This window comes from Xenopus laevis, chromosome 6S (assembly GCF_017654675.1).
Source record: "Xenopus laevis strain J_2021 chromosome 6S, Xenopus_laevis_v10.1, whole genome shotgun sequence".
Lineage (NCBI taxonomy): Eukaryota > Metazoa > Chordata > Amphibia > Anura > Pipidae > Xenopus > Xenopus laevis.
This window is the reverse complement of record NC_054382.1, coordinates 71,025,081-71,047,713: the sequence shown is the minus strand read 5'-3', so window position 1 is coordinate 71,047,713 and position 22,633 is coordinate 71,025,081. Positions and strand designations below refer to the sequence as shown.

At 40.0% G+C, this 22,633-nt stretch overlaps 1 protein-coding gene across 1 annotated transcript in view; it reads right to left on the bottom strand.

The window, feature by feature from the left end:
* Positions 1 to 21,979, bottom strand: part of cdh20.S (cadherin 20 S homeolog) — a 265,825-nt gene extending 243,846 nt beyond the window's left edge. Inside the window, exon 1 of the mRNA XM_018269486.2 lies at positions 21,439 to 21,979. The gene's annotated coding sequence lies outside the window, so the exon portion shown is untranslated. The remainder of the gene's footprint in view (positions 1 to 21,438) is intronic.
* Between the last annotated feature and the right edge of the window lie 654 nt (positions 21,980 to 22,633).

The following is a 22,633-nucleotide window of genomic DNA, read 5'->3' as shown; positions in this document are numbered from 1 at the left end:
TTGATATTCACCAGACTTTATAAAAAGAAGCCAAGACTGCCATTTTTGGAAAAACTGAAGTTGTTGAATCTTTTCAACTTTATTGCTTTTGAACCTTTCAAACTTATACATTTCTTGCACTTTATGTATCCACTCCCTAATTGTTGGAATTTCTGAGGATTTTCAATATTTTGAAATTAATAACTTGGCTGTATTAATCACGGTAAAGATCACTGACTTTTTGTACTGAGACATGGGCATTTTATTTTTGTGTAACAGAAAGAAGGTTGATGAATCTTCTATCTCTGTATCCATAAATTTAGAAAGCAATTGTTGAATCTCTTGCCAATAAGGTCTTATCTTAGGGCATCGCCAGAATATATGCGTTAAGTTCCCCTTTTCTTGGTTACATCTCCGGCATTTGTCAGACACATTCTCATACATCTTAGTCAGAATGGTTGGAACTCTATACCAATGTGTGAATATCTTGTAGATGTTTTCTTGAATTTTGCAACTGGTAGAGACTGTAAAGGTGCGTTAATTTATTTGATTCCATTCTGTAAATATCTCTCCCAGTTCTTGTTCCCATTTCTGTTTGTATTTTTCTTTAGGAGGGTCTCTTTCTTCCGCCAACACTCTATGCACTAATGCAATTTCACGCCTTGGTCTTTCTCGGTGCATAAGCCAGCATTTGTACACCGTATCAGATGGGCCCTTTGTGTCTATTATTCCAGCCGTATGTAAGAAATGTTGAATTTGCATCAAGCCATGTCCCTCTAGTCCTGCCATTTCATCTTGGGGTATAATTTCCTGTATTGGCTTAAATCTCCTACCTGTCATGAGCTGGTAAGCGAATAGGGAGCCGCCTTTCGACAATTTCTTAAAGTTTGCATCGCTTAAGCCGGGTGCAAAATACAGGTTGTGAAGAATGGGAGTTAGCCTTGATTTAGGGTTCAGGAGATGTTTTTTATATTTTACTGAGTCCCATATTTTGATAGTTGTCAAGGAGCCGGGAGCTCCCTCCAGGGAGGTAGTCAGGATCAAGGAGGAAGCCCTCTTGAGGGTGCAAGGTCGTGGTATCCAAAGGGTTAAGCAAAATACAAGGTCAAAGTCCAGGCAAGAGTTCAAATGGCAGGCAGATCAGGATCAAATAACAGGAGTCCAGGCAAGGGGTCAAAACCAAGGCAGGAATCAGGATAACAGGATAACAGAAACCCAGGTTCAAGGTAGCAGAACCTATTCTTGGGTGCCCTTCTGGTGTCCTGGGCGCCCTTTTATAGTTGAATTTGGCGCCATAGTGACGTCACTGGCGTCCTTACGCCAGCGTGTTTGCGCATGCAGCGCCCACGTGGGCCGACTGGGCGCCGCCATCTTGGATTCTTCGCCGCCGGGAGTGGACGCGTCCCTTCATGCTCCCGGCGGCCTTGACAGTACCCCCCCTCACGGGGGCCTCATGACCACCAGGACTTGGCTTCTGGGGAAACTTGGAATGGAAATCCCTAACCAGACGAGGAGCATGAACATCAGAGTGTCCTTCCCAGGAGCATTCTTCAGGGTCAAAGCCCTTCCACTTGATGAGATATTGAAGAGAGCCCCTGGAGATTCTGGAGTCAAGGATCCTTTCCACCTCATATTCTTGTTGACCATCCACAGAGATAGTAGGAGGGTGAGACTGGTCCATAGAAAAGCGGTTGGAAGTAGCGGGTTTCACCAAGGAGACATGAAACACGTTGGGAATTCGCATCTCAGGGGGAAGCTGAAGTCTGACAGCCACAGGATTGATCACATCTGAGAAGGAGAATGGACCCACAAACTTTGGACCCAATTTAGGAGATGGCACCTTCAATCGAATGTTCCTGGAAGACAACCAGACTTTATCACCAACCTTATAGGGAGGAGAGGGTCTACGTCTTCGATCAGCGAAGGTCTTGTGCACAAGAGCACTTTTCTCCAAATTAGACTTGGTTGCAGCCCAAATAGCGGACATATGGGCCGCATGGTCATCAGTGGCTGGGACATCAGACAAAACAAAGTCTTGCGGAAAGGCTTGAGGATGTTGGCCATACACAGACATGAATGGAGATCTTCCAGTGGATGAATGACAGGCATTGTTATGGGCAAATTCCGCCCACGGGAGAAGGTCAGACCAATCATCTTGGCATAAGGAGACATGATTCCTCAGGAATTGTTCTAAGGCTTGATTCACCCGTTCAGCTGCCCCATTAGTTTGGGGGTGATAGGCAGAAGAGAACTGGAGAGCAATACCCAAATCCTTGCATAAGGAACGCCAAAACTTAGCTGTGAACTGGGAACCTCTGTCAGAGACTATCTCAGCTGGGAATCCATTCAGACGGAAAATGAATTGAATGAACAATTGAGACAATTCCACCGCAGATGGAAGCTTCCGTAACGGGATGAAGTGGGCCATCTTGCTAAAGCGATCAATGACAAACCAGATGACAGTGTTCCCACTGGAGGGAGGAAGTTCGACTCTGAAGTCCATTGCCAAATGAGTCCATGGACGAGAGGGGACAGGCAATGGCTGTAGTAACCCGCTAGGGCGAGAATGGCTAGGCTTGGAAGAGGCACAAACAGTACAAGCAGCAACAAAGTCTTTGACATCTTTACGAATAGTCGGCCACCAGACTAGACGCCATAATAGTTCAAGAGTCTTAGCAGGACCAGGATGTCCAGCTTGCTTGGAGCTATGAGTCTGTTGCAGGATAGGCAGACGAAGTTCAGGAGGTACAAATGCCATTCCGATGGGGGTATCAGGAGGGGCAGAAGATTGACCGGCCAGGATTTGATCAGCAAATTGAGGGTACAAAGAAGCGATGATCTTGACAGGAGGGATAATTGGCTCTTGTCTTTCAGGAGAACGATCCACCGGAGTGAAACTTCGGGACAGAGCATCGGCTTTCCGATTCTTGGAGCCTGGGTGATAAGTCAAGACAAAGTTAAATCGAGAGAAGAAGAGAGCCCACCTTGCTTGTCTGGGATTCAGCCTCTTGAGAGATTGAATGAACTCAAGATTCTTATGATCTGTGTAGATCGTGACTGGAATCAAGGAACCTTCAAGGAGGTGACGCCACTCTTCTAAGGCAAGCTTGACGGCCAAGAGTTCTCGATTTCCTACGTCATAATTTTGTTCGGCAGGAGAGAACTTCTTAGAGAAATACGCACATGGGTGCAACTTTCCATCAGAGGAATGTCTTTGGGACAGGATAGCTCCAGCTCCAACTTCAGAAGCATCCACCTCGATGAAGAAAGGTGACTCCGGATCAGGATGGCGGAGAACCGAAGCAGAAGTGAAGGCATCCTTCAAGGATTGAAAAGCTTCAATAGCAGGTGGGGGCCATGAGCTGGGTTTACCCCCTTTTCGGATGAGGGCCAGGATAGGTGCAATACGGGAAGAGAACCCCTTAATGAATTGCCGGTAGTAATTGGCAAAACCAATGAATCTCTGGATTGCCTTGGTGCTCAGCGGTAGAGGCCACTCTTGGATAGCAGACACTTTCACAGGATCCATCTCGAAACCCTCTGGGGAGATGATATAGCCCAGAAAAGGAATCTTGGACACTTCAAACACGCATTTCTCCAACTTGGCAAAGAGGGAGTTCTTCCTCAAACGAGAGAGTACTTCCTTCACCTGGGAGCGATGGCTTGCAAGGTCCTTGGAGAAAATCAGGATGTCATCAAGGTACACGACCACAAACTTTCGCAAGAGATCCCGGAAAATGTCATTCACAAATTCTTGGAAGACAGCGGGGGCATTGCAGAGACCAAAGGGCATCACGAGGTATTCATAGTGCCCATCACGATTGTTGAATGCTGTCTTCCATTCGTCACCCTCACGGATGCGGACAAGATTATACGCCCCACGGAGATCCAACTTAGTAAAGATTTTAGCCCCCTTCAGTTGGTCGAAAAGTCCCCGGTAGTCAATACAAGGACGTAGGCCTCCATCCTTCTTCTCTACGAAGAAGAATCCAGCGCCTGCAGGAGAAGTAGAAGGGCGAATAAACCCCCGCTGGAGATTTTCTTGGATATATTCCTTCATGGCAGCGGTCTCGCCTGGGGAGAGAGGATAAGTGCGACCTCTAGGAGGCATGGTTCCAGGCAGGAGATCAACTGGACAATCGTAGAGACGATGAGGAGGGAGAAATTCTGCAGACTTTTTACAGAAGACATCAGAGAATTCCTTGTAAAAGGAGGGAAACGTCTTCAAATCAGATGTAGAAATATTCACCCTCTGGATGGGTTCAGCAGGAAGGCAGTGCTGTTGGCAGTATGGACTCCAACGGGAAACCTGCCCCGAGGACCAATCAATGATAGGGTTATGCAGGCGTAACCAGGGAAGCCCCAAGACGACTGGAACAGAAGGACAGGAAATAATCAGGAACGATAACTTTTCTTTATGTAAAGTCCCAACCTGCACAGGCAATTCCCCAGTCGTCATAGAGATAAACTCGGATTCAAGGGGTCGGTCATCAATAACGGTTACTCGAAGTGGAGGAGTCAAAGGAAACAAGGGAACATTCATATGTTTGGCAAAGAGAGCGTCCATGAAATTTCCGGCAGCTCCAGAGTCAATAAAAGCTGAGCCAACAATGGTCTTAGAGGACAGACGGATCTGTAAAGGCAGAAGAAACCTGTGAGAGTTTTCTTGTGACTTCGGAGTAATACCCCCTACATGAGTCTTTCCAAGGTTACCTTGAAGAGGGGAACTCTGAGGCTTCACTGGACAGGAGTTGGCAAAATGAGATTGACCCCCACAGTAGAGACAAAGTCCAGCCGTACGTCTCCGGAGTTTCTCCTGATCAGAGAGACGAGCTCTTCCACCTTGCATAGGTTCCTCCGGAGGAATAACAGAAGGCTGCTGGGGGGTAGGAGGTAATAGGGGTCTTTGAAAGCGAGGAGCCAGCATGGGTTGAAACTTCTTGACTCGGTCCCTATCAGCTTGATGTTCTCTCTGACGGGTGTCCACCTTGACAGACAAAGCAATGAGGTCTTCAACCTGCGTGGGTAATTCACGGGAGACCAGGTCGTCTTTGAGGCGAAGAGAGAGACCATTGTAGAAGGCAGCATGATAGGCATCATTGTTCCAACGAGTCTCAGCAGCGAGAGTACGGAATTCAATGGCATATTATGCTACACTACGATTCCCTTGGCGGATCTGGAACAGACGAGAAGCAGCGGTCGCCACTCGACCGGGGGCATCGAACACAGTCCGGAATTCTTTCAGGAAGGCTTTAGCATCATCAATTAGAAGAGACTCCTTCTCCCAGTGCGGAGATGCCCATTCAAGCGCTTTCCCCGCCAGACGGGTGATCACGAAACCAACCTTAGCTCGCTCAGAAATAAATTCAGCCGGTTGCAGGGCGAACTGAATTTGGCACTGATTCACAAAACCACGACAGGCTTGAGGGTCGCCACTGTAGAGAGGCGGTGCAGGGATACGTGGACCAGAAGTGGAGGACTGTGTAGCCATGTCGGCAACAACTAGCGTGGGCATTGTCGGCGTTGGAGTAGTCGGCGTCAGCATAGATAATTTTTATAGAATTGACTCCAGCGTGTGTCCAACATAATTTTGCCGAGCTTCGTACGCCTCCATGCGAGTATGCAGACCTCGAAAGGCCCTGCCGAAATCTGGCTGAGCTTCCTCAGTGGGATCCATGGCCCAAGAATAATGTCAGGGAGCCGGGAGCTCCCTCCAGGGAGGTAGTCAGGATCAAGGAGGAAGTCCTCTTGAGGGTGCAAGGTCGTGGTATCCAAAGGGTTAAGCAAAATACAAGGTCAAAGTCCAGGCAAGAGTTCAAATGGCAGGCAGATCAGGATCAAATAACAGGAGTCCAGGCAAGGGGTCAAAACCAAGGCAGGAGCAGGAATCAGGATAACAGGATAACAGAAACCAAGGTTCAAGGTAGCAGAACCTATTCTTGGGCGCCCTTCTGGTGTCCTGGGCGCCCTTTTATAGTTGAATTTGGTGCCATAGTGACGTCACTGGCGTCCTTACGCCAGCGTGCTTGCGCCGGCGTGTTTGAGCATGCGCGTTTGCGCATGCGTCGGCGATGCTGCGCTGGCGTCCCAGCACCCACATGGGCCGACTGGGCGCCGCCATCTTGGATTCTTCGCCGCCGGGAGCGGACGCGTCCCTTCATGCTCCCGGCGGCCTTGACAATAGTCCCTTCAAGGACTGGACCACTCTTCCAATCCTTTTTACGATTGTGATTTGGTAGCAAAAAACATGTGTCTATAGGGATTGGTGTGCACTGTTGCTCTACTTTCACCCATATTTTCAGGTCCATTGCATAGAATATATCAAACATCCTTTGTAGGGCCGCTGCTGCATAATAATTATAAAGATCCGGCAGTCCTAGTCCGCCTTTTTCCTTAGATTGTGTCAAATATGTATATCTCTGTCTTGATGGCTTCTTACCCCATACGAACTCTGTTATTACCTTTTGTAGAGACTTAAATAATGGTTTGGGGATAGTCATTGGTAATGTCTGAAATAAGTAAAGGAAACGCGGGAGAATATTGATCTTTATTATATTTATTCTCACAAACCAGGAGAATTCAGGCTTATCCCAGCGTTTCAGGTCTTTCTGTACTTCTTTCAGCAATGGGAGTATATTGTTTTTTATGCCATCTTCTATACTGGCCGATACGTGAATTGTTGGCTTCCTATTGTGAAGGGGAACCGATTTCTAATTTGTGTCACTTTTTTGAGTATACTTTTGATATTTAATTTTTAAGTTGCTTATTATATTAAAACTCTCAAATTCTTCCACTAGATTAGTCAGTGATACCATGGAATCTGTTATAAAAAAGAGCATATCGTCTGCATATGCCGCTACTTTGTGTTGACTTTTTCCAGCCTTTATTCTTTTGATATTAATATTGTTTCGCACTTTTTGGAGAAAATATTTCAGAGTAATTACGAACAGAAGCAGTGATAATTGGCATCCTTGTCTTGTGCCGTTATTGATGGAAAAAGGGTCAGACAATGAGCCATTTATCTGCAGTCGAGCTTGTGGATTAGTGTATAACTTCTTTACATAACGGATGAAATTCGGTCCCAAGCCCATCCAAAAGAGGGTATGGAAGATAAGATTCCAGTCGACTCTGTCAAATGCCTTCTCGGCGTCCGTAGTCAATAATGCCAACGGCATATTCTTTTGTATACAGAAATGTAATAAGCTATACAGTCGCAGAGTATTATCCCATGCCTCTCTTTTAGGTATGAAACCCACTTGGTCCATGTGTATCGCTTGTGTTATAACTGGTTCGAATTGCTTAGCTAGAACTTTCGCAAAAAGTTTTATATCTGCGTTTAACAGTGAGATCTATAGCCCTTCACATCCATAGGGTTCTTTCCCTTTTTGTGTATCAAAGCTATATGAGCCAGGTTCGCTTGGCTTGGTGAGTTTTCACCTTTCAATAGCCTATTTAAAGCTTTGGTGTAGTGTGGGAGCAAAGTTGATGCTTATTTTTTACAATAAGCAAAGGGGCTTTGTTAATTGCCATAGATCTCAGGGCTTTTTCAAGTTCTTGCGTCGTAATAGGGTTCTCTAATTGCCATTTTTTTGCCATGTTTTTTTCCCATTCCTGGTGAAATTCTATTAAAGATTTGCAAACATTTCTTCCACTCCACTTCCACTTGCAGATCTGTATCAGGTGAAAAAAATGTGCTCATTCCTATTGAATGGGTTTACAATAACATCCTCTTGTTCATGTAACCATCATTTAAAATGTTATTTAAATGGGTTGGGGTGCATTTGTGTGTTTTACTTCGAAGACCATATAACACATTGGTTTGTGAGATGTCATCAGTGTCATGAAGAACGAAACTGTTACTATGATTAGTGTATAAATTAACTTCCATTTACCCTGGATTAGTTTAACAATACATTTGTAAATTATCTGTAAGTAGTAGAGTTTCTAGCTGGTTAGGTCACAGATTATGAAAATGTGTTCTGGTTTCAGGTCCATGCTACGTCAAAGAAAGTTCAAAGAGAGTCAAAAATGTACTAATCAAACAAAATATTTTTTTGATGAGTTTAGCGGCTTACAAATGAATAAGTATATGTCCTAGACATAAGCTCACAGTCAGTTGTCATCTCTTAGACAAAATTTATATATTATTTCCCATGTTGGTGGGAATAATATTTATTAAATCACTAAATATTTTCCAAAAGAAAATGTCCGTATTCATACAGACAGCAATGTTGGTGTCTATCCTTGACACAATATTTTTATATAAAACTTTCTTGTTACACTATAATCATAATAGAAGCTGGAGATAAACAGAATTGTACCTATTTTAGTTATACAACTATCTTCCTAACAGCATGAAACTAACAGGATTTCCTAAGGGACACTAAAAAACAGTTTCAGAGTCTGCGTTCTCCTGTTGAGAATGTACTTTATAAATTTTTTACACATTTAAATCATTGAGTAAAGTAAAGGAGTCTTGTTTGTTGATTTTAAAATGACATTGATTGATTCAGCTCATGTGGTACTGTATGCTTCACTATATGGACACACAATAAAACATTTAAATCAAATGGGTTTTTTAACCAGCAGAATAGTTGAAGAATATATCCTTTTATTTAATAATTAACTTATTCTATTACAGTGACACTGGTTAGTACCATGTCTTTGGTCCTAACATCTGTTTGTCTGTTTAGTTACATTTGCTGTCATTATTTATTCATTTATTTTTTACACTTATCTATACATGATGTATAAACCATCAATACTTAAACATACTGTAGAAGCATTTGCTACATTTCCTAGGGGAGTCTAATAACACATACCAGCAGTGAGTACCTAAAAAATAGCAAATATAATTATAAATAAAAGAACAAATTATTTCAAATAAAATATTTCAGCCTTCAGGGCATATGTATTTTGTTGCTGCCATTGGAACTACAGTATATTAACATTAGCATTTATGATATAAATTTATAGCAAATAAAATTAACTTAACGTACAGCCCAAATGCTTTACATAAAATTAACATGCATGTTTGATGCCGAGTGGAATCCAGAGAAAATATGAAATAAGGATTATATCGCCAGAAGCAAACAATGCACACAACAAAAAAATACCTTTACCACTTTAAAATTGCTCAGTTGCAGGAAAACAGAAATAAAAGCAAAAACAAATAAAAGACCTATAGTAAAATGGTTTAGCCTTACTAGTATCAGATTGGAATAATAAATCCAGAAGCTTGGAGACACACAGAATAGATTGTATACAGTAGAAATACTAATAGATACTCCTTTAAAATGGAATAGCTATGAATATATTTCTAAAACACAGCATGGATTGAAACTAATAAGTAGCCATCCATTTTTCCATTTTTTCAGCATCATTTTAGGTATTCCCTTTAAATAGACATGGTTAAAACCATTAGCTGCTATCAAAGTTGGAGATGATATTAGTCACCAAGCTCGTTGACATTCATAGTAAAAATAAGCCTGGGTTTCCACTGATGCAATACAAAGCTGGTGTGAAATCTTTCATTCCATTTGCATTTGTAAATAGGGTGTTTTTTTTGTAAACCAAATGAATACAACATACTATTTCTCATGGCTCTGGCTATTTACTGCAGTTTTATAAGTTTTATATTTATATGTGTGTGTGCACACAATAGTGCTTCTTGAATAAACAGATAATGGATTTGTTAGGCAACAGGGTGTACAGAAATAATATCAAGGCAGCTCTTTATCAATAACATGTCAGTACAGTACTCACAATAATTGGCAGTGCTTTTTCTCTCTAGGGCACTCATTATCTTTGTTAGGAAACACCTCTACCTTGTACACACTTAAGATCCATTTATGGCACTGCCAATAAAGAATAAACCCTGGTACTAATGCTAGGTGGAACTGTTACACTAGTTTAATCGCTAATGAGCTTGACACTGCTTACTTCCTTCCATAACCAATGCGATCAGATGGACAGTGGGGCTCATTTAGGAAAAGTGTGCAAAAATCAATTCAGTGCAATAACCCATAGCAACCAATTAGATATTTGCTTTAAGTGATACCTGCAGCAGGCTGGACAATACTAATTACTGATTGATTACTATGGGCTCCTGCCGTACACTCTTTCCCACTTTTAAAAATGTAATCTAGCCAATGATTTAAGAAAGGAACCTGAGACAAATCATCCTTTTGTCCCACCCCCCATTCCTTCCCCCAACTCATTTTATACTTTCTAATTTACCAGAATAACCAGTCAAATCAAACATTATTAGCTAATCTATGACAGTAAGTAAGCAATGACACTTATAAACATGAACCTGTAGAATTAGATTAAACCAGTACTGTCCAGCAATATGAATTTTTCATAAGCACATGCTTTAGTAGCTCAGAAAGAAGGTTATATGATATACAGTATATAAATATATATATATATATATATATATATATATATATATATATATATATATATATATATATATATATATATATATATATCTGCAAGCTTGAATGACAGGTAATTTCAATCCTGAAAAGTACAAGTATCCAACTGGGTGCATTTCAAAGTACCATACTATTAAGATCAAGTGAAAATGACTAAGTAAATTATACAGAGTATATAAAATGTCCATTTGGTTCAAACAGAATATATTGTGTGGACTGAAATGGGAGCAGTGTGATTACCAACTGCCACGCTGATGCAACTTTGTATCACAGTTAAGTGGGAGTGACACTTAAACTATAAAAGGTAATATTATTTCAAAGCTTTTAACTTCCATTTGCTAGCACTAAAGTGCAGAAGTGACCATAGCTCTGAAAACAACAAATAAAAAGTATTATATTGTCAGAGAGCCATGAAAACAGCTCTTTAGTGGACTGAATTTTTATACACATACTATTATACAGAAAACTAAGCTTTTTTTGTGTTACTTTAAGTAACATGAAAAAATTAAATATATATTGACACCATTTTCTTTGCTGTTCACTTCTTAAATAAATGCAACACATTTGCTAACCAAGTTTGACATGTCAGACAAGAGAAACTTAGTTATATTACTCTGAAGGGCACATTTACTTTATCTTTGCTCATGCAAACAACATTTCTCAGTTGGAGAAAAGGCTCTAATCAAACACAGCCTAATTAAAAACAAAGGGGCATACTAATTGGACTGTTTTAGGCAAAATTCCTTCAAAACGTATCCCTGTGGCTGACAGTGTTTACCAAAACAGCTTTGGTGTCTTCATAAATATGGGGTGCAAAAAAGGATGCTTATCTACATATTGTGTTTTATGTGCATCTATTCAAAGCAGATTTTCAATAATTTGCCTATTATTTTAATTCTTTTGAGTTAAGATTCTCTCTTTTTAAGCCAACAACTAAGTAAGCTTGTTAGCCTCACTGACCCCACCACAAACAACAACTTGCACCAGGTTTTGTCAATTTAAAGAGGAAGTTAAATTTTTCCATTGCTTTTTATTATTTATTGAATTATTACTTATTTTACTTTATCCAGCCTGAAACATACATTTCTGCATGGCTGACCAAAAAGTAATTGGGGTTCATTTCTAAATAATGGGCAAACTTGTTCCTGGGCTGTAACCTATGGCAACCAATCAGATTGTTTTCAGCGTTCAACCTGCAGCTGGCTGTAAAAAAGCTAATTACTGATTGGTTGCTATGGGTTACTGCCCATGTACAAATTTGCCCACTATAATGCTTTCATTTTATTGTTAGTCATATATTGTATTAATTATCTTTTATTTAGATCCTCTACTATTCATTCCATGGAAATGTGTGAATCTGTAGCATTCCCCTTCAAAAAAAGCTTTTTTTCAGCCAGGTAGATTAAAAATGTAAAACAGTAAAACTTAAAACAATAAAACTTAAAACAGTGCTTTCTCAACTTTAATACATATATTACACAATCAATACGTTACTGACCAGCCTACTAATTCATTCTGAAACATAATCCTGAAGCAGTTGGTGTACCAGCAAAATGTATAAAAGATAATAGATGCTTGCATTGTGGTTGCAAGTACTAGAGTACTGTAAGGGCCCGAAGGCTCAGACTGGAGTACCGGACCAAAGAGGAAGCTGTAGGCCAGCACAGTTTGAGGTACAATAGGATTAGGCAAAAGAATGGTCAAAGTCCAGGCAACAAGGTCAGTTCAGGCGGCAAGAGTTCAATAGACGATAAACAAGCAAAGGTCAAGATCAGAATCAATGCATAATAACACACCCAGGTACACACGAAGTAGAACCTATAATTGGGCGATGTTTGTAGTCTTCAGGCTCCTTAAATAGGTCTCATTTGGTGCCAAAATGGACGCAGTGGCGCCATGACGCTGGCGTCCCGATGCTGGCATTCTGATGCCGGCGCCTATTCTGACACCGGCATCCATTCCGGCACTGGCGTCCAATCAGCGGGCGAGAAGGCACTGGCGTCACATCGCTGTGACCAGGAGGAACCACAGGGAGGACTGGGTGACGCCATCTTGGATCGAAGAATGGCGAAGAGAATGGCGTTGGTGAGTAATTTCTCTTACAAGAATGAAGGGGCACAAAAGCCGTAGGGCAGGGGGCAAGTTCAGGGCTCCATTGCAACATGTGCCAGCCAAAACTACCTAACTTGCGTGTCTAATTGACACCCAAGTTAGGGGACGAAAAGTTGTGTGGGCATATATGTTCCTCCTCCTCCCCATCCGCTCCTCATTAATACAGCACTACTAAAAGGCAGCACTGTATTCATAGAGTGAATGAAGGCCTTTGAACTTATTTCAAGCTTTTTTGCACTTTCCTCTTAAATCTGCACTTAGTAAATGACCTCCTTTATCTTGATGAATAAATTCCATGATGGAACACTCCCCAGAGTGGAATGTCTGTTCATGTTTGTTTTGTTTGTTTCTGAATACACAAGATTACACTAGTGGGGGTACCACTGGTAAAGGAAGAGAAATTAGACTCCCCTATTCATATTCCATCATATTCTGTTCTATTACTAAATCCTAAATAAGCCCTAGCAAACAGAAAGCAGTTAAATACATTATGCAAATTACACTAAGGTTCCTTGGGAACCTAGAGGATAAAAAAAGTTGTTGTTTGCATCAAGTATTGTAATCCATAGCAACCAATAAACAAGTAGTTTGGGATAGGTTTAAATTACACATGGAAGCTAAGGTAAAATACCTATGACACAATAAAAGAGGGATGAGGGCAGCAAAGGGTATGGGTTTAGGCCATTTAGCAGACATATCAATTGTTTTGATTGTACCTCATTCTGGGTATGAGAGGGGCTAAAAAGTACTTTTTGGAACTTATATTCCTGTCTCTACTTCATTTATGAAAAAAATACTAGCTCTGTCTTTATGCCAGGGATTCTAGAGATACATTGATGGTCAGAGCAATTGTGTTGTATTAAAAATGATAGCATCAGTGACCAGCTATCTAAAAGGTTCAACGAGAGTGCATTAGATAAACGCTTAACAGAAACACAGCAAACAAAATCATTCAATTTTTAAATCACATCAATGTATTTAATAGCAATTTGTAAGGCAAAAAATTCATGAATGTAAACAAGAGTGTAAAAATTAAATGAGAGTTTAATGAGGTTATTTTAGTTTCTATTGATTACATTTACAAAATGAACAGATTTGTGTTAGGAAACAAAAAGAATCTAGGAGGACAAATAGCTAAAAGATGAGGCAAAGATGTACATAGAATAGAAAACTGATGGAGGAGTCACCGTCATGAATGCATAAATCTGAAGCTTATGGGATCAATGCAGATATATTGTAGATTCTCTCTCCCTAATCACGGATTTTTCTGCTTTGCCACTAGTTTGGCCTCTTTCTGATCCATTTAAAGTATATACCTATCACATGAGAAGATATCCAAAGTAAAAAGAGAAAGAAGAATTCCTAAAGCAGAATTTATTATAGGGAAAGTTCTGCTGGGTCTCCAGCACAGATTGATAGACTGAGTATGAATCCTTCTCTCTCTATTTTTATGGGGATGGCCAGTGCTACTGCAGTATGGAAAACCCCTGTTTGACCAAATTAATCCAAATACTGCATAAAATTGCTAGATTTCTGAACTGAACCCTGGATTCATCCCTAGTATAAAAGGTAGTATAATTTAAGAGTGTAGGCTCTAATGAGCAGGGCCCTGTTTACCTCTTGTATTGGGCATGGGAAAAAATTGTATGTAATTTGAATGTTGGATAGGTCTACACAGTTGGTTTCACTCATCCATTGTACAATGGTGGTATTTTCTAAATATGTTTAAATAAGACTAAAATAGATGGAATACTTCTAAAATTATATTGTTGGCCTCACATATGAATTAACACGATGTGTTCAGAGAAAAAATCCATTATAAAATGATCCAAAAAGCATCACTTTGCTGTAAGCAGACGAAATTACAAATGGCAGTTTGTGCAACTGATAACACTGAATACATTGCACTGCAACTCACTATTATTAACATGAAAAGGATCACACTCTCCCTCTATATCCAATAGCAAAACAATATAGGGTGGGTTAACTTACCCTAAACATAAAGGGAATTTCTGCACATACTTCCCCCCATCTATAACTAACTATGTTGAAAAAGAAGCTATATGGCTTCTTTAAACTGATGTTTTTGCATTCCTTTGCCCTTCAAAAGTCAAAGTTTAATAACAGACGCAAGAGAGTTTTCCAACCCTACAAGCAATTTTTGCTTGCTGGTATTATAATGTAATCAAACTTCATAGGGGTGGATATAGTGCTTTTATGGTTTTAGAGCTAGAAACATATTGATTAATCATTGGCATTGATCGTATGAAACAAAAAAAAAGAGAGTGAAATGCAAACAGCACAGCCAGGATTGGAGGATACTCTTGTATTGATAAAGCCCGCCCCACAGGAATGGGGAAAATGTTATTGTGCAGAGTTACTTTAAAATTCGATCTTGGTGGCTTTTGGACTACATCGCCTATCATGCTTAAATCATTGATAATATGCTTGAGAATGCTTGTAGTGGCATTCCAGCAACAACTGGCTACGCAATACTTGTATACAGGTATATGTACCCTTTCAACAAAAATGATCCTTCCTGCTTGCCTACTCACAGTTATACTCAGTAGACCAGCTTTTTGTTTGTATCTTACATATATGAGTGAGTAGGGACAATACAGAATGCACAACTGGATCAGTTTCTAAGCATATTGAACAGTGATCTGTGGGTGTGCTGCTCTCTATGGTAATCATTTTAGTCAATCAACCACTGCTCTCATACAGTAAGTGCACTTAATTTATAAAATGGTTATTGGAACATCAAAGGTACAATTTGCTGGGTAGCAGACAAACAAGCTTATGATTTATTAAGACTCCAGGCATGCTTAAAAGGGTACAATAGTGAATTCTGGAATCAGTAATGTTATGCATAAAAACACATCCCATAAAAACTTTTGATCTGTTGGGAGTAGTGTGTGTGTGGCTTTTTTTCATTATTAGTCTGAGCATTTTTTTTTGTCTTTGTTTTTTTTTTTAAATATTTGCATTAATTCTGCTTGAGACTCTTCCAACTTTCAAATGAGGGTCACTGACCCCATCTAAAAACATGTTTACAGATGACATGTTATTGCTACTTTTTATTACTCAGCTTTCTATTCAGGCCCACTCCTATTCATATTCCAGTCTCTTATTCAAATAAATATATGGTTGCTAGGGTAATTTGGACCCTAGCAGCCAGATTGCAAACTGGAGAGCTGTTGAATGAAAAGCTAAATACTGTAACTCAGAAACCACAAAGAGAAAAAAATTAAAGTCAATTGAAAATTATCTCAGAATATAATTTTCTTCATCATACCAAAAAGTTAATTTAAAGGTAAATGACCCTTTTAACATATTACTGGACTTACATATTTTAAGTTTGCATTCCACGTATTGGCAGTATTAATTTTATTTATATTAGTCACCATTATTTTGAAATAGTGGTAGAATAAAATAAATAAAGATTTTACATTAAAATACAAATTAATCCTCTCTCCTTTACTGTAAGGATGGTAAAAAGGTAAAAAAAAAATCACGGAGTTCTCAGATTTATGATTGAACATACCACTTAGACAACAAAACTGATGACAGAAGCTCAGATCCGAATGAACAATTAACTGCATAATTATTCTAGTCACACCAACTTACAATGAAATCTTTATTCAGTGTTTACAGCAAGCTTTGGCAGAAGCTGCCTTGCTATGTATTTGTTTTTTTAAACAGACGAGATCTGCCCCCCTTGGCTGCTCTCAGAATCAGCTGCCTGATTTTATAAGCACTGAAGAGCATTTGCTAAAATTCAGCCTTAACTCTATCCGCAGACTAAGGGGGTTAATTATCAAAATTAAATTTTTTTATAAATAAAAAAGGCAGACCAAACTAGAATCCACAATTTGCCCTTATTTAAAGGGCAAATTATTTAAAAAAATTTAAAAAAAAAATTAATTTTTCGCGTTTGATGCCCGGAAACCACGATAAATTAGAGTTTTCGTGGAAAAACCAGCATCAGACGAGATCTGCCCCCCTTGGCTGCTCTCAGAATCAGCTGCCTGATTTTATAAGCACTGAAGAGCATTTGCTAAAATTCAACCTTAACTCTATCCGCAGACTAATGGTGGCCATACACGGGCAGATAAAGCTGCCGATATCGGTTGTTTGGACCGATTTGACAGCTTATCTGCCCGTGTATGGGGGCTTCCGACAGGTCTTCCCGATCGATATCTGGCCACGACATCGATCGGCCATACGGCCGAACGCTCGAATTACCCCCGATATAGCCACGCAGTTTAGTGGCATATCGGGGAAAGATCCGCTCGTTTGGCGATGTCGCCAAACGAGCGGATCTTTAAGTCTATGGCCACCTTAAGGGGGTTAATTATCAAAATTAAATTTTTCTATAAATAAAAAAGGCAGACCAAACTAGAATCCACAATTTGCCCTTATTTAAAGGGCAAATTATTTAAAAAGATTTCAAAAAAAATTTAAATTTTTTGCGTTTGATGCCCGGAAACCACGATAAATTTGAGTTTTCGTGGAAAAACCAGCGTCAAACCCTGAAAACTCTTAAACATCTTTAAATGGTTAAGGGGACATCTGCCATTGACTTTCACATGAATTTGGCAGATTTAAGATGGCGTATTTTTGGATTCGGACTTGGAACAGCTTTGGGGCATAATAAATTGAGAAAATATGTTTTAATGAGGAAAGTGTTCTATTCTTATCCTTGGCCAGATGATTGAACCTCCAAGCAATGGGTGCTTTGCTCCCTTAGTCAGACACTACTAGTAACTATTTTGTAATCTCAGTCACTTTGCCTTTCCTAATCAGAGTGGATGTAATTGTATTTTATGATGTTTTCTCAGTGCAAGGTGACCTCCCGATTGCTCCCCGATGCTGCTGCAGGTACATCTTGCAATAAAGAAGTTAACATATGCAGGTCGACCTGAAGGCGATGTCCACGTGCTAATGAACGACCAGCAGAGGTCAAGCTGTCCTTGTTCCTAATGTAGAAACAAGAAATCCTAACTCTACGGTAATGTTTAGTGAATTTCTTATAAGCGAGAAGTTCAACTAATTACAGTTTATATAACGATCAGTAAATTGGCTGCAGGGAGCAGCATGATAAGGCAGGGTTACAGCCCAGGAGGGACCTTGTCCAATGGCCTGAAATCAGCAGATTATACAAAACAAGCATGCTGCGCCTATTTAATATAATAAGCATTTTTTGTTAATTTACTAAGGGTGCATTATTCCACATTATATCTTACCAGCTAAAGTTTAAAGGGGAAATACTGCGTGTTCTGTTTCTGATTTTAATCAAGTTACTTTTCTGTGTCCCACTTTTGCATTCTCTCTATGTACAGGCTTTATGCTAGAGTCATTTTAGATTGATAGTTAGCATTAATACATCATTGGGCTGTCCTTTCTTTACTTAGTGTATTAACGATAACTGTAAGATTAAGATAAAACCTGCTGGGGGTAGAAAATAATAACTTTTAGAATGGTACCCACTGTGCTTCTGCAGGCATACAGTATCTGCACATAACTCCCAGTACTCCTACAGGCACATCTGCACATAACTCATAGTATTCATACAGGCACATCTGCACATAACTCACAGTATTCCTACAGGCACATCTGCACATAACTCACAGTACTTCTACAGGCACATCTGCACATAACTCACAGTACTCCTACAGGCACATCTGCACATAACTCCCAGTATTTCTAAAGGCACATCTGCACATAACTCACAGTATTTGTACAGGTACATCTGCACATAACTCACAGTACTCCTACAGGCACTGCTGCACATAACTCTCAGTACTCCTACAGTAACATCTGCACATAACTCACAGTATTTGTACAGGTACATCTGCACATAATTCACAGTACTCCTACAGTAACATCTGCACATAACTCACAGTATTTGTACAGGTACATCTGCACATAATTCACAGTACTCCTACAGGCACATCTGCACATAACTCCCAGTATTTCTAAAGGCACATCTGCACATAACTCACAGTATTTGTACAGGTACATCTGCACATAACTCACAGTACTCCTACAGTAACATCTGCACATAACTCACAGTATTTGTACAGGTACATCTGCACATAATTCACAGTACTCCTACGGGCGCATCTGCACATAACTCTCAGTACTCCTACAGACATAACCCCCAGTATTCCTACAGGCAAATCCCTCCTACAGACGCATCTGCACATAACTCACAGTATTTGTACAGGTACATCTGCACATAATTCACAGTACTCCTACAGGCACATCTGCACATAACTCCCAGTATTTCTAAAGGCACATCTGCACATAACTCACAGTATTCCTACAGGCACTTCTGCACATACCTCCCAGTACTCCTACAAGCACATCTGCACATAACTCCCAGTATTCCTACAGGCACATCTGCACATAATTCCCAGTACTTCTACAGGAACATCTGCACATAACCCACAATACTCCTAAAGGCACATCTGCACATAACTCCCAGTACGCCTACAGTCACATCAGTACATAACCCTCAGTACTCCTATGAGCACATATGCACATAACTCCCAGTTTTCCTAAAGGCACATCTGCACACAACTCCCAGTATTCTTAAGGGCACATCTGCACACAACTCCCAGTATTCTTAAGGGCACATCTGCACACAACCCACAATACTCCTATAAGCACATCAGTACATAACCCCCAGGCCTCCTACAGGCACATCAGAACATAACCCCAAGTCCTCCTGCAAGTACCTCACCACATAACCTACAAAACTCTTGAAGACACATATGAGCATTATACCTGTAATCCCAAAGTTACATTGTACTCTATATTCACAGCATTTCTGTGGATACATATATATATATATTTAAAAACAATCTCACAATTCCTGCAGGCACAATCACAAATAATCTCCAGCATTCCCACAAATTTAGCACATTATTCCCAGAATTTTTACATACACGTTGCCACATAATCCACAGTAATCCTGCAGGCACTTGTCATATGATCACCAGTAAACCTACTGTAAAATACTTTACTGATGCATATACGTACAATCCCAAATATCACTATAGGCACATGTGCATAAAATCATCAGTATTTTATTGCATGTAGATTGGAACATATTGCCGATTATTTCTGGAAGCGTATTTGATAATAATCCCCAATATTATTACAGTCACATATGCATAAAATCCTTAGTATTCTTGGGTATATTAGCGCACATTTTCCATTATTGCTGCAGACATTGTCTCATAATCCCCAGCATTCCTGCAAATTTATGTCCACAAAATCCCTAGTAATTAGGCAGGCAAGCAATGGATCTTTGGGATGAAATTTGTTATCTACAAAATACGGAATTAAGGTATGGGGAAGGTAGTGCTGTGAATTAGGAAAGTGTATTTTTAAGGGAACATTGAACAGTGGTTTATAGAAAATTGATTTAACAATATATTTTTTGTATTAGGTGGAGCTGCTATACTGCTTGTAGGACTAAGATATAATTAAATATTTCTTCTACTCAGATGCTCAGACATGGGAGCAGTGCAAATAAACTGTTTTAAAACCCCATAACTGGTCAGTGTATCCGTTTTACTTTCATTCTCTTTCTCTAGTCATGCACTGCTGCTTCTCTATGTGAAGTGTCCTGGCCAGTCCTGTAAACTCCTGCTGCTTCTCTGTATTCTCCATTAGTTATTTGGCCAGGATTAACCCTTCCATGCATCAGCACAGTGTTGCTGCTTTCCACCTCTCCACTACCAGTCATACTGTATCAAAACCATGTTTTTGATTGAATTAATTGTTAACTCCATAGTGTTACATTTTTTTACAGGAGAGATGCTATGTAAAGAAAGATTGTATGCTGGTAAATGGCACAAAGGATTGATTGATGTACTGAGAAGATAATCAGCAGGACACAATCATAAGTAGCATGTTTACAGGATAGGACAAAAGACTGCACACAGCAGAAATGAAGTGACAGAAAATACAAAGTACAGAGAAGTCAGAGAAGTAAAAGACCCTTGTCTGTGCAGGGTAGTGCCATATAGTAAAGTAGTATATTTATGTACCTATTAAGGCAATTTTGAGTTTTATTCCATACCAGTGGGTATCCAAGTCCTATCCACAAGATCTGCTTTTTTCCCCCTAAAATGACCCCCCTTCTGCTTGAAGGTTAGTAAATGCCATCCTTGCAACACTGTGCATTTCCCAGTTAATACACTTTTACAATTTGCAATAAGTGTAAACACCAAATAGTTACATCTTGTGACAAATGTAATGCAAATGCAATGATTACGATCAACTCTTACTGTACAGAAAGAAAAGCAAAAGCAGGTTCACTATCTATGTCTGTCTGTTTTTGGCTGTTTTACTTAGTGCTCGCATGCTGCCGGATCCTGTATAATCAAACTGGGGTTTCCTCAATAAGGAGGTTCCTGCTGGCCTCAGTTCTATAAACTCTCCATCTCCAATTCTCTCTATCCCATTTGGTATTGTCATTAAGGAGGTAAAAATATACTTATTGGTAACACTTGGTTAATAAGTTTTCTTAAGAAATGTATGTGAATATTTTATGCTGTTATTTTTCCCTTGTTTGCTCCCTTCCAAGGATTGTTCTAATCCCAGATATTTACAAATAAAAGCAATCGACGTTCAAGCCCCCCCACACCTTCATTTCCTATAGGGTAACGTTCACCTTAGCAAAAGTCTAACTTGCACATAGAAATCATTAAAGTAGATATTTCTTTGCCATACATGTGCACCTTAGTAAGGCATAGCAAGGAATTTAGGAAAGGGATATAGAGGGATGCAAGGAGAGGAAGGGAAGGAGAGACTGAAAAGAAGAGAGGGGTAAACTGGGAGACAAGAAACTGAGGACAGATCTGCAATAAAATTAAAGGTTAAGTTATTTTACCTCTTTCTGTTTACTTCCCCTTGAAAAGAACCTCAGGATCGTAATCCACTTTTTCTCCCAGCACACTGACTTGATATGAACCTTAAACAGTCTTCATACAGATGTCATACGCGTCTCTGCAGGCTTCCCTGCAAATAGTCTTCTGTCTCCCTCCTAAGTATTCAAAGAAAGGGGCTGAATGGGAAGGCTACAGATCGATATTCTGTGGTAGTTCGTTGCAGGGACCTTGTTCACTCGCATGCTGCTTTTCTCCAAGTAGATTCTGTCTGCTTCTGCCACTGCTTCTCATTCTGATGCTCATGAATATTCTGACAGAGGTTAATGCTGTAGAATTAAATTGAATTAGCCAATTGATGCCAAGAGCTGCACTCTTTCCTTCTCAGGAGATGTCTGGAATTGCACCAGATGGAATGAATTAGTGTCCAGTTCGCACCCCGTGTCTCAGTCCCTGCAGTTTGGATTGAACCCCTTAGGGGGAACCCCAAGAGAGATTTCTAGCTTGAACATTCAATTCCCATCATCCTGACTGTGAGCGGCAGCTGACTGTACTGTACAATAGAGAAACTATTAAACGTACAAATGCAGCTCAAGAGAAAAGCACCAACCTGCTGTGCTTGGCTCCAAAGCCATTCTCATGTGTGGATTCTTTTGCTCTGGTAACACAGTTTCATTACACTTTAACAGCTAGTCTAGTGCCTAATCAGTTACTAATTCCATGTGCCATTAAACCCTAAGCAAAATTAATAATGGATACATAAAAATAATAGGGTGTAATCCTGAAAATGCATAATATTTAAAAATATATATTATAAATATTTAGCAAGTGCATTAATTAGAAAGGCAGCAGTAAACAAACACGTATGTATGCAAATATGCCGGCCATGGGGTGTGTAAAATGTATAATGAATGATCAGTTGTAGGAGTTGTTGTGTAGGACTGGCCAGACCAGGGATGACTTTTGAAGTTAGCCAGCTTTAATATTTTGCAAAATATGGACAAACAATCCCTGTTTTGTTTAAAGTGGATGGCATTATTTGGTAGCTTAAGGCACTTTGGGGGTTATGCAATAAAAGGCACTAAGTTTGCCCAGGAGCAGTAACCCATGGCAACCAATAAGAATGTAGCATTTACAGGTCACCTGTTTAAAAGCAAACATCTTATTGGTTGCCATGGTTTACTGCTCCTGGGCAAACTT